The sequence below is a fragment of the Pleurodeles waltl genome, chromosome 10 (genome assembly GCF_031143425.1).
Source record: "Pleurodeles waltl isolate 20211129_DDA chromosome 10, aPleWal1.hap1.20221129, whole genome shotgun sequence".
NCBI lineage: Eukaryota > Metazoa > Chordata > Amphibia > Caudata > Salamandridae > Pleurodeles > Pleurodeles waltl.
In genome coordinates this window covers 806,877,238-806,890,589 of record NC_090449.1, presented here as the reverse complement: position 1 = coordinate 806,890,589, position 13,352 = coordinate 806,877,238, and positions in this window count along the sequence as shown.

The window sequence follows — 13,352 nt, the reverse complement described above, 5'->3', positions numbered from 1 at the left end:
CTATAGCTAAAATAGCTACACAATACCCTCACTGTGCCGGTTCAAAGGTGGTTCAAAACCTAACCTAATGTAAATAAGCCACTAAAATGCATCTGAAACTATGATGCCAATGAAGACAAGCCAAAAGACACTTGAGCATGTATTAAAAGGACAATTTAAAATGTTAATTGTTGTGTCAATAAAAGCTGCATTTCAAAAGTCATTTTTAAAGTCACCAATTGAATCAGGGATAATTGAAGATAAGAAATTGTCCAATTTGGCAGGTGTAAAGTAGGAAGTTCTTCACCAAAGAAAACCAAGGAGCATTCGTATTCCAAACCCTGAGCTCCAGCGAGGGCAGCAGCATTCCGTGGTGTTCCCAACAGTGAGTTTATAGCTGCATAATCCACAAAGGGCAACTCATAAACAGCTTCCCATAACAAATGCGCCCTCAACGTGCATGTCTGGTAATGAGCCCTCAGTGAGAACATCAACAGATCAGCGTTCAATGAAAGCAAGCACTGCGTGGAAAGACAGACTTTTAATGCACATTCAAAAAGGCACCAAAGGCACTGAAACACAGGTTGCACACAATGAAAAACCGGTCTGAATGACAGAGACCAGTCAAACTCCAGTCGCTCCAGGAGTGGTGCTCCAAAGTACTGCATCATGCATTCAAGACACAGCTGTGCTGGTGGAAGTGCTTTCAGTGCTCCTTCCTGTAAAAGGACAGCCGTTGTGCTGAAAAAGTAGCAACAGCAAAATGCCACCTATTATAGCCAAAGTTATCAGACATTCCCCGAAAATACTGAAAAATATTAAATGGATGGCTGAAGGTATGAAGCCAAATTTAGAGGAAAAGGTGTGAACAAAACCAGAACCAACAGCCTTAAAGAAATGTGCTATTCCAGTAGTACTGGACTGGTTGAAATCCGACCCACGAGTTCACCAAAGTATCTCGGAAAGTTAGTACTTAAAAGGGACTGTATCTCTGCGGATGACCTTGCAACTTGAAGCGCATAGGTCTCGCGTGCAGAAGTAGCGCCACATGTTTTTGAAACAATAAAGCCTTGAGTCTGCCAAATCTCAGCTACTTCCCTCTGTCGTGTAGGAGGAAAAAGTACATTTCTGCAGCATGTAGCAATTTTGGAGACCGAAACAACATAAACTATTCTGGCTCGCATCCCACAACAGCTCTCACTATTAAGGAGCGCATAGCTGCCATTTGAGAGCACCTGGAATGCATGTCTAATCAAGGGGACTGGGACTCCCTTCAGATAGCAAGCCAAATTTGCTGTCAAAGCGTTGCACACCCCATGCAAGTTCAGCTGTTTACAAACCATCGAATGGCTGACAGAAGTCACGCATTCACTACCACTAAGAAAGACCTCTTTCATGCCACTGAGACATTTGTACAAGAAGGGTAGCTCCCACACCTCGTGCATGTAACTATCTCCTAGCCTTTCATATATGCCCACTGGAATGTGTTTTAAGCAGGATGTGAATTGAAGTGTTGAAATAGGCAGATTGATAACCCCGTATATTAACCACTCAGCAGATGATATTTCAGCCACAGTAAAAGGCAACTTTTCCAATTTTTCAATATTTAACATGACATAAGTCCCTTCCTTCTTAGCCATTAGTTGTTGTTGTCACAATAAATTAAATGCAGAAAATATGTCCCTCGCGCTAACGTGTTGCCAGGGAATGCGACCTGCTTTCAGTGTTTGTAATGTCCAACCTAACTGCATAATGGTTCTTAGTTACTCTGTCCATGGTGTTAAGAAGATATGTTGCTCTGTACTATGTCTATTGCAGAGGAAACAATGCAGTTTAAGGTGTATATTTGGTTGGACAGGGTATTAATCCCATTATCTACAACAGATAATGCCTTCTGTAAGTTTTCCTGGTCTATTTGCCTTAACCGGGCAGCAGCTTCTTGTTGAGAAAGCTTCCAAATTTAATTACAGACTGCATATAAGAAGCACTTTCTGCGTTGTTTCCTGGGGCCTAACAGGAAATCCTGTAAATCAGTATTATTAGATAGAAGACTGAGGTGATCTTTAATAGCATCTAGTGAGGAACTCTTCAACCATTGCTGTAATAGTTTCCCTACACTGTATGTCTTCACTATACCCCCATGTTCGGATGGCACATAGCGAGGGTCAGGCCTACTTGTTCTAAAACCTCCTGTGGAGTTTAAAAAACATTTATGACACCCATTCATATGTATTTACCATTATACCCACTCACCAGGATGCGAAAGTGAAGCATTAAAAGTGCCATTTTGGACCCATTCATTGAGCTGATCTTCTTTTGCACAGATAAGCTTTTGCCGTTTGTAAAGTTTTGCAGGGGAAGGAATACTGGGCGCATTCAAATCCTTAATTTGTGCTAAGCCTAAACAACTTGTCTGTTGTACAGTTTCATTTAAAAATAGCATTTGAACAGATAGTAGGCATGCTTTAAATAAAGCTTCCTTTCCCCTTACTTGCCAATTTTTTGTTCCCCACACACTTTTTCATTCAATCGACTTCAAACAATTTTCATAGCCTTCTATAGCCAACTGGGAAACAAAAGAATCCAAATAAATGAGTGTCCTTGGACCATTGCGGTACTCTGACACCTGACAGTGCATACAAATACATCTTAGTCACTGTTGACTCCTGCCCCAGATTTCTATGGCCGTGACCACAACACTCGGCTGAAGCTCGAACTGTTCTTAAAGATTTGCAAGTACACACATTACAATGGTTTGTTAGAAATTAGGAGGGGTATCTGAGGTGGGCGTTTAAAGGTGGACTCCTTAATTTGTTTGCAGATATCGCAGTAAAGGACACACTGCTTTGTCTGTTTGTATAGACCTGGTCACCAATAACGAGTATGGAACAATTATATTTTAGCCGCCACACCTGCATGGGCAGAAGCAACTCCCTCATGCGCTGCTTTGATCAACTCTGGTCTTCAATCTTTTTTGGAAATCTTACGATAACCCACACCTGGTTTTGTAGTTATGGCGGAAAACTAGTCTGCCATCGGGTAAGAATATTTAGCAGGAAATTCTCTTGGCAAGGGCGGGCGTGCCTTCAGTTCTTATTGAAAACATTCTTGAGTTTGTAACTTTGGGTCAAAAATATAGTCAACATCAGTGGCTGTCAGAGACGTTGCCCATTGGATCCAACGTGGATGTAATGCTTTAGCGTTTTGAATGCTGGTCCAAGATCAGCTCCATTAACTAGGTCTTCCACTTCTTGATGACCAAGTGGAAGACTGTGGACATTGGTGAAAGAGCCTTTTTGTTGTGTTCATCGATTTATGAGCCACTTTTGATTTGGTTACCAGAGAAAAACATTTAGAGGTAATTTTAGAGCTTGGGCTACCGTGTAAATTGCTTATCACTATTGAGCCCTTGCATGAGGGGAGCTTAGCCACGGTTCGCTATGGCATGAATGTTGACTTAACCCAGGAAATTGATATTGATAAGGGTGTGCACCAGGGATTCATCTTGACTCTGACCCTCTTCTTTATGTACATTAACAATTGTGTTAAGTTCTTGACTAACTGCATTAATGATTCTCCCATACTAGCAAGCCATAAAAGTCCCACCCTCTTTTTTGTAAATGACACTCTTTTGCTTGCTAAAATTAGTACCAGTTTGCAAACTCTTGTTGGCAGATTTAGCATGTTTTTCTTGTTACATGACCTTTTAATTAACACATCTAAAACCAAACTAATGACTTATTCATAAAGGAAAAGAGTAGATGGGGAATTACTAGTCTGGGACAGGAAGTGTTGGAAAGGAGCAAGGAATTTGAAGACTTGGGGATTCATTTGGCTGACTCTGAATCATGGGCACCGCAGAACAAAAAGTTCTCTTTTGATAACCAATAGAGCGGCGGCCATTCTTAGATTTTCCAAAAGGGCTACCTGGTATTGATTTCTCCCAGCAATGGAAATTTATAAAGCTCATCCAAGGGGAGCAGCTTTGTATGGAGCAGAGCTATGGGGCTATCGCCTCACGGATTTTCTGAAGATCAGTGAGAACAATTTTGTAAGAACTCTCACAGGCACGGGGAGAGGCACACTCCCGGTTCTGCTTAGAGTAGAGCTTGACCTCAAACCTGTGTCTGCCTTGGCTTTCTTAGAGCGTCTACTTTATCGGGTTAGCAAATGGGCTGTCGAGGAATTTCAGTTTTATAATTTTAATCAATCTAGGTTTAGCTAACCTCGAGGAAGAGTCTTCCTCCATCACATCCACTATGGTTGCTTATTTAAAAGCTAGATATTGGAGGGAGTTTTAGCATAGATTGAATTGTCTAATACCACAGGTAGTTGCACAAGGCTTTTTTTAATTATATAAGAATGTGCCTAAGGCCAGGGAATTTTTAAACTTTATCTACCCACCACATGTGCGCTCGCTATATATTCAGTTTAGGTACGGCATCTTACCAACAGCTGTCTTTACATCAATATGGGGTTCTCAATAGACAAGGTCCACCTTGTGTCAGTTATGTATGCTTTCAGAGGAAAATGTGGAACAATCTCTTATTCTTTTGTCCAAATTATTCTTGACCAAGAGCCAGGCAGATAGTGTCCTTCTGTTACCTAATAGAGATGTTGCACTGTACTAACACTTTTAGAAAATATAAAAGTGACTCTACTAGTGTGGTAGTGACTGCAGTTGCTAAATTTCCTTTTGCAGCATGTCTATTAGACATAAAGTAGCCACTTGACCTACAAGGACAACCTCATTTAAGGGGCAATCCATCTACTTGTTTTAGTGAAAAGAATGCTTTAGCCTATTTTAATGACACTGTAATGCAGTGTGCAGCGTTTCCTTAGTTTTCTGTAATTTTATCAATTTTAATAGATGTTTTACTGGGCTGTATTAATTTTAGGATCATTGCACTTTTAAACTGTTTAATTTACCTCTGTATTCACTTTCGTCTAATCTATTTTTGTATGTTTGCTTTTAGCTGTTTGATGATTTGTTCGTCAAATAAAATCCAAAGTAATTATACCTCATCATCTACATATTTCAACATAAATTAGGTAAATTATGAGACACATATCTGTCACAATTTTACCATTGAAAGAAACCTAGGAAGGCAATTTAAAGTTAGACTTATATAATTCAGCAGACAAGTCATTATGTGGCCTTGCATGGTAGATGGCATTTTAAGAAATGCATTGGAAGTATTAGTTTGTTCAATATGCGTCCATATATAACATTACTTACATAGATATGTGAACAGTTTGACATGCACAGCATCTATGTTTTTTCACAAACCAATAGATTTGTTTTACCCAGTGTGTCATGATAACTTCTCCAATATGATCATCTTTACTTGCAAAGGTTCTAAATGATGACACAGTTCTGTAACAAAAATGTTACTTATATCTTTGAAACACATAGAAGGAAATGCAAAAATGGCTGAACTTGTGCTTCCGAGAGTGGCATACATTCAGATATCATTATAGTACTGTGTTATAAACTTAGCATTTTAGAGCATTGCAGGTGTGTTTTAAGGTCAGCTCAGGAAACAAATATATTTTTACTTCAAGGCACCCTACCTTATACTTGTAAAATGTACATTATTTGCATATAATGGGTATAGAAATGCAGTTTAGTACAGTTTGATTAGTTCTAAGCTCATGAAGTAACGTTTTACAAATTTACAATTACAAACAAATTAACTTTTATAAACCAAAAATAAGGTACACCTCTAGGAAGCCGTTCATGTCAAAATTACAGCTCCCTATATAGGACACCTCCTGGAATGCATAGCGTGTTGCAAAATGAATATGACATACACCAGAATTAAAGTAGTATGTGTCAAAATAGATATGATACCTGGCAGAGTGAATCTGACTTGAACCAAAACAAATATGAAACCAGGAAAGTGAATATGCTACTTAGTGATTATTATGAATAACTCACACTCAGAACTGAATAAGAGATATACTGAAATATATATCAATCATACTGAAATAAATATGGCCCTCGCTGTAAATAATAAAGCAATCACTGAAACACATACAATATTTGTCAAAAAGAATGAGACATTTCTTGAAATGACTGACATATGCCAAGAGGAATATGATACACATTGGAATGAATATGACAGCTTGAAATGAATATAAGGTACTGAAATGAAAATGCATTATTCTGTATGGAATATAATGTGCAAGGAACTTTACATTTCTAAAAAAATGAATATGAGTTGCATTGAAAGTAATATGATACACATTGACATGATTATAATATGTGTTGCAATTGGAGTCATGTTAAAATCAATATCATGCATTAATATGAATGAGACATCTATTGAAAGGAATATGACACATGCTAAGATGAATATGACATGAAATGAATATGAGCCCTTTTGAAATTAATTCAACATGCCTTAAACTGAATATGACCGATGCTGATATTAAAATGAAACTTGTCAAAATGAATGTTATGCTTTGAAATCAATATGACACACAGCGACATGAATATTGCATATATTGAAATGTATTTGACCTATGTTGAAATGTATATGACCCATATTAAAATTATAATGTCAGGTGTTAAGATGAATATGACATCCATTGACACGAATATGCCATCCATTTAAAGCACTATGACACATGTTAAGATGTATATGAACCATTTTCAAATGAATATGATATCTGATGAAGTTGATATGACCCACATCAAAATTAATATGACATTCATTAAAATGAATGTGACAGGTATTGAAATGGATATGAAACTATATGAGATAAATATAGCATGCTTTGAAATGAACAAAGCACATATCGAAATAAACACAAGCCATGTGTAAATTAAAATGCTCACTGTTTAAATATGGCTTGCCTTGAATCGATATTGATTTGCTTTCAAATTAACAATACATATTGAAATTAATATTACATATTCTCAAAGGATATGGTATGAATACAAATTAATTAACTAAAATAAATATATGTTTTCGACTATGTGCTGCATTTAGTTTTTGCCGGATTTTGGACCCTGAGCACTTTACCACTGCTGACCAGTGCTAAAGTGCAAGTGCTCTCTGTCTAAATTGACCTGATGACTGGTTTATCCATGATTGGCATAGTTGTTTTACCTGTAAGTCCCTAGTATATTGCAACATGTGTGCCCAGGACCTGTAAATCAAATGCTACTATTGGGCCTGCAGCACTGATTGTGCCACCCATATGAGTAGCCCTGTCAACATGTTTCAGACCAGCTACTGCAGTGTCTGTGTGTGCAGTTTTAAACTGTCATTTCAACCTGGCAAGTGCACCCACTTGCCAGGCCCAAAGCTTCCCTTTTACTACATGTAAGGTACACCTAAGGTAGGCCCAAGGCAGCCCCATGGGCAAGGTGCAGTGTATTTAAAAGGAAGGACATATACTGGGGTATTTTACATGTCCTGCTAATGAAATACTGCTGTAGGAAAGTACCATCTTCCTTGGCATGTTACCCCATTTTTACATGTATGTCAGTATGTTTTTGCCTGTCTCACTGGGATCCTGCTGGTCAGGACCCCAGTGCTCATAGTTTATGGCCTAATGTGTGTGTCTACATAGTGCTTGACTGTGTCACTGAGGCTCTGCTAACCAGAACCTCAGTGCTCATGCTCTCTCTACTTTTAAATTTGTCACTGTAGGCTAGTGACTTCATTTACCAATTTCAATTTGGCACACTGGACCCCCCCTAATAAGTCCCTAGTATATGGTACCTAGGTACCCAGGGCATTGGGGTTCCAGGAGATCCATATGGGCTGAAGCATTTCTTTTGCCACCCATAGGGAGCTCAGACAAACTCTTGCACAGGCCTGCCATTGCAGCCTGCGTGAAATAGTGCACACACTATTTCATAGTCATTTTCACTGCACTTAAGTAACTTATAAGTCACCAATATGTCTAACCCTCACTTGCTGACAGTTAGGTGCAAAGTTATTAAGTGTGAGGGAACCCTTGCACTAGCAAAGATGCCCCCACATAGTTCAGGGCCATTTCCCGGGACTTTGTGAGTGGGGGGACGCCATTACACAGGTGCACTACATATAGGTCAATACCTATATGTAGCTTCACAATGGTAACTCCAAATATGGCCATGTAACATGTCTAAGATCATGGAATTGTCCCCCCATTCCAAATCTGGTATTGGGGAGCCAATTCCATGCATCTTGGTGGTTCCATTATGGACCGCCACTACTGCCAAACCAGCTCTCTGAGGCTTGCACTGCAGCTACAGCTGCTGCCCCCTCACAGACAGGGTTCTGCCCTCCTGAGGTCTGAGCAGCTCAGTCCCAGGAAGGCAGAACAAAGCATTTCCTCTGAGAGCATGGTGTTACACCCTCTCCCTTTTGAAATAGGTGTTACAGGCTGGGGAGGGGTAGCCTCCCCCAGCCTCTGGAAAAGCTTTGAAGGGCACAGATGGTGCCCTCGTTGCATAAACCAGTCTACACCGGTTCAGGGAGCCCTTGTCCCCTGCTCTGGCACGAAACTGGACAAAGGAAAAGGAGTGACCACTACCCTGTCCATCACCACCCCAGGGGTGGTGCCCAGAGCTGCTCCAGTGTTTCCCAGACTTCATCCATCTTGCTTTGCAAGGTGTGGGGGCACTCTGGAAGGCTCTGAGTATCCAGTGGCAGCAGGTGACGTCAGAGACCCCTCCTGATAGGTCCTTACCTGATGAGGTAGCCAATCCCCCTCTCAGGGCTATTTATGGTCTCTCCTCTTGGTTCTCTTCAGATTCTGCTTGCAAGTTTTCTTCAGCAATCCTATGCAACTACTACTTCACCCTCTGACCTCGGATCAACCGCAGCCTACTCCAGGAACCGCTGTAACAGCAACAAAGTATCCACAAGGGATACTTTTCTTCTGCAACGTCAGCTCCAGCCAGCAACTGCAACAATTTCCACGGTATGCACGCTCTGGGCAACTTCCTGTCTTCATCCTGCACAAGAAGGACCGAAGAAATCTCCCATGGGATGACAGAGTCACTCCCCTGCTCACGCAGGCACCTTCCAAGACGACAACCGGTACCCTTGGACTCCTCTCACAGCAACGAGCGTGCTCCTAAGGACACAGAGGGTGGACCCCATCAACATAGGCTGTCCTGAGGAGGTAGGACCTTGCCTTCCCTGAGAGTGACGGTACCCCTGTGTACTGCGTCTTCTTCATCTCCAAAGGCCTCTGTGCACTTTTTGCAGAATTCCTTCGTGCACAGCCTGGCCCAGGTCCCCAGCACTCCATCCTGTGATGCTCATCTTGCTGAGTTGTTCTCTTCGTAGGTTAGAAACATATGTTTAAAGGAGTGTTTTGTGGTACAGGTACATACCACCGAAACCTACTCTGAAGTGACATGAGTCTGCATTTGCTAGGCCACATGTCCACACATGCACAGGGAAGATACGTTCCGTGCCCCCAATGCCAGCCCTTTCATTGTCACTCAAGTGTAAGGGTGAAGTCTGTATTATGATAGTTGCCTGTAGGGACTGTATGCATTGAGTTAGTGTTGCAGAGTGTAAATGTGTTTGTCCAGTCAGGCCTAACGAGTTTACCCTTCAGAAACCACATTGCTGTGTGGTGTTTCATTGTGGCTTACATCACAGTACATGTTGCTGGGGCATCGAATACCTGATGTCTTTAGGCTTGCTTCGTCATTGTAGGCCTTGAGCAGGGTAGTGGGTTAGTCTGCAGATGAATCCAAAAGTGTGTAGTCATGTCCCTGTACTTATTGGCATGTGCTTCACACTTGCAGTGTGTTGACAAATTGCCCATTTTATGCTTGGTGTTTCTGACATGTGTGACACACCCATTTGAGCAAAAACTTCTGTTTGTAATCGCTTGATTTGTCTCTTGCATCCATATAGGTAAACACCCATCAAAAGAAGGAGATTTGGAGAGCCATCACCCAGGAGATGCAGACCCTGGGGTTCCATAGCCGGCAAAGTGCCCACTGTTGCAAGAGGTGGAAGGACTTGAGGTGCTGGGCCAGAAGATCTCAGAGATTCAGATAGGGCTGTCCTCCCAACGTGGGTAGGCACACCTCGAAGCATGATCCCCCTAGGAGCCCGCATTCTGGCAGTAGCATACCCGGACCTTGATGGGCATTTGTAGAGAGCACAGCAGCCACAATGAGTACAGGACATATTACTGCCTGTCACACAGCCAAGTTAATGTGTTAGGTTCTGACATCTCCTCCTGATGACTGGGGATGGACCATGTGTGACACCCAAGATGAGTAACTGTTTGTGTAGATATGTAATTTGGTGCATATTGATGTGCCTTGCCTAGTAGCCCAGGGATCTAGATCACAACTGAGTACAATCCACAAAACAATTGCTCTCTGAGGACAACACATTGCTTTGTACAGTGATCAATCAAGGAAGGTTTGTTGTTGTAGTTGGTCTAAATTCTACGTAACAGACTACTACTCCTCAGTGTTACAGTCCAAAGAAAAAGAAGTGATGGATCACTGTCCTCAGCCATGTGTCTGGTTAAGTGAGTAAATTGGCATCTGCTCCCAAGAGGCCACTTGTTTTCAGTGTGTGATGAGTGTTGGTGCCTCACCACTGTCTGACATGTGAAGGTGGCATCACACATGTGACAGTGCATACATTGTTCTTTGGGTATAGCTACAGATCAAAACTTCTCCTTGGTAAGTGGGGAATGTCCATTGACATGATTTATGTCCCTGTTTCACTGGTGCCAAAATTCCTTGTGCTGATATGTTAGCATATGTCCCATTCTCTTTTAACAAAATGTGTACACTGCTGTTTCATGCTTCGTCTACCTGTGTTCACAGGAAGATTTCTGTATTCCCTCACATATAGTTGCATGCCAACCCGTCTTTGGAATTGGACATATGCAATGGGGCTACATTTTATGTGGTGCCACAGACAGGAATGTGTCACCATTGATTGTTGGCTCACACATAATCTCACCCGTCATTGCATGTCATTTGGCATGTACAACTTCAGTAGCAATGAGAGATATGAAATGTAGGACTAGAGTTTTTACACACAATGCCCATTTCCATGCCATTGATGTGGCATCAAGTGGCAAAGTGCACTGAACATGTTAAATGGGAAAGATTTGTTGCCTCACTGTTGGCACACATCATGGAGTGACTTCCGGTTTTGTTGGAATCACATGTGGTTGGGTAGAACCATTCATCCATGGACATCTGGGTTTGCAGCACCAAAATGGAGACAGTGATGTAGCTTCCCATTGGGCAACATGTCCAGGGCCTTCTACAAGTTCTTGTAAATCACTGGGCCTCTCCAATATGCAAAGAACTAATGGCTTCTACTGATGCAATCAGAGTTTGTCATTGCAAGGGGTGCCATATAGTAGTGGTGATATTCCGAGGGCTAGCTGTTTCATTGTGTTATGTATTTTAGCAACATATCTCCCTGTCAATTTGCACTTTTTGACTACAGTGTACATTTCCATGCCAAATATGTAGTATATCTGAGCAACATTAGTACTACCTCCATGACTCATTTAGGACAATTTACACATGATGAAGTGTGCATTGTTGACATGTTTCCAGTGTGACGTAAGCATTTCCATGTCACCTTCTTCAGGATACTGTACTGCTGTCAGCAACATGGCAGGATTTGGAGCATCATTTCTTATTGTTGTGTTATTGAGTATGTGACAAATAGATGTTTGCATGACCTTGTGTGGGATCTGTTGGAATGAACTTGGCGTTGGCCTACAATTGTAAGACAACAGGGAACAGGTATGCTCCATGAGGCAAAGCATTGAAGGTGATATGGTCTTCTACTTGTTCAATGGTTATTATGATTGCACAACTTCACCCATGCAATTGGAGATCTGAGACCTGATTTTTCTGTGGGCAACTGTTGACAGTTCATATGACATACATGCATATGTATGATTCATGTAGGAGCCACCTTGAAGTAGTTTATTGCTGGGCCCTACTTGACATCAGGGTACTGTTTGTAAATCACAGCTTTTGTTTAGGTGTGATCAGGAACATGTGGAGACCGTTTTCCCCTTTGTATTTAGAGCATCATCCCAGGCAAGTGAAGGAGACAGGGTACCTCCAGTCATGACACCACCGACACGGAGGGACCCAGTGGCCTGGAAGGTGAGGGGAGTGCCACCGACAATACAGGATCAACCTCGTCATCTTTAGATTCTACCTCCAGTGGCCACTCCCTAGTGGTGGGGGACCCATCAGGACCTGTTCCTGTACCATCCTTGTCTGCCACCCCCAGTAATAGCACCACCCTTCCTCTTTGCTCCCCACCCAGTTGGCCATGCCCACTCACCTAAGAGGGTGGGCGTCTCCTTTGCCCTAGGTACCTCAGTGCCAGCCCCTGTTACTCCTGCTGCCCTGAGTGAGAAGGGTATTGACCTCCTGAGGAGTATCAGGAGGTCAATAGCCTTCTGTGGGGCAGACTGCCATTGTGAATACCATCCAGGGGTTGGTAAGCCAACTTCAGACAAATGGTTTCCTGGAAGACATTCATAGTGACATGTCAATCAATCAATCAGGAATTTGTAAAGCACACTACTCACCGTGAGGGTCTCAAGGCGCTGAGGAGGGGGGAGGAGAAAGGGGGAGTATTCCTACCGCTCAAACAGCCAGGTCTTGAGAAGTTTCCTGAAGGTAAGGAGGTCTTTGGTCTGGTGCAGGTGGGTTGGAAGAGTGTTCCAGGTTTTGGGGGCGAGGTGCGAGAATGATCTACCGCTGGTTGTAGTTCTGCAGATGCGTGGGACGCTGCTTTCGAGGGCGAGGTCGGCGGAGCGGAGATGCTGGGTCGAGGTGTAGAAGGAGAGCCGTCTGTTGAGGTATTCTGGTCCGGTGTTGTGCAGTGCTTTGTGAGCGTGGGTGAGAAGTTTGAAGGTGATTCTTTTGTTGACTGGGAGCCAGTGCAAGGTTCTCAGGTGGTCTGTGATGTGGCAGTGGCGGGGGATGTCCAAGATGAGGCGTGCAGCCTCTTCTGGAGTTTGGCCGTGGTTCCTGTATAGAGGTCCTTGCCGTAGTCCAGTTTGCTGCTTACGAGGGCTTCGGTGGCTGTTCGTCTGGTTTCAGTGGGTATCCATTTGTAGATCTTTCGGAGCATGCGGCGGGTGTTGAAGCAGGAGGAGGAGATGGCGTTGACTTGTTGGGTCATGGATAATGGGGAGTCCAAGATGAATCCTAGGTTGCTTGCGTTGTCGGTGGGAGTCGGAGCGGCTCTGAGAGTGACAGGCCACCTGGAGTCATCCCATGCAGAGGGGGTGGAGCCGAAGATGAGGACTTCTGTCTAGTCGGAATTGAGTTTGAGGCATCCATTCGGCGATGGCCTTCATTCCTTCGTGGAGGTTGGTCTTGACGGAGTCCTTGG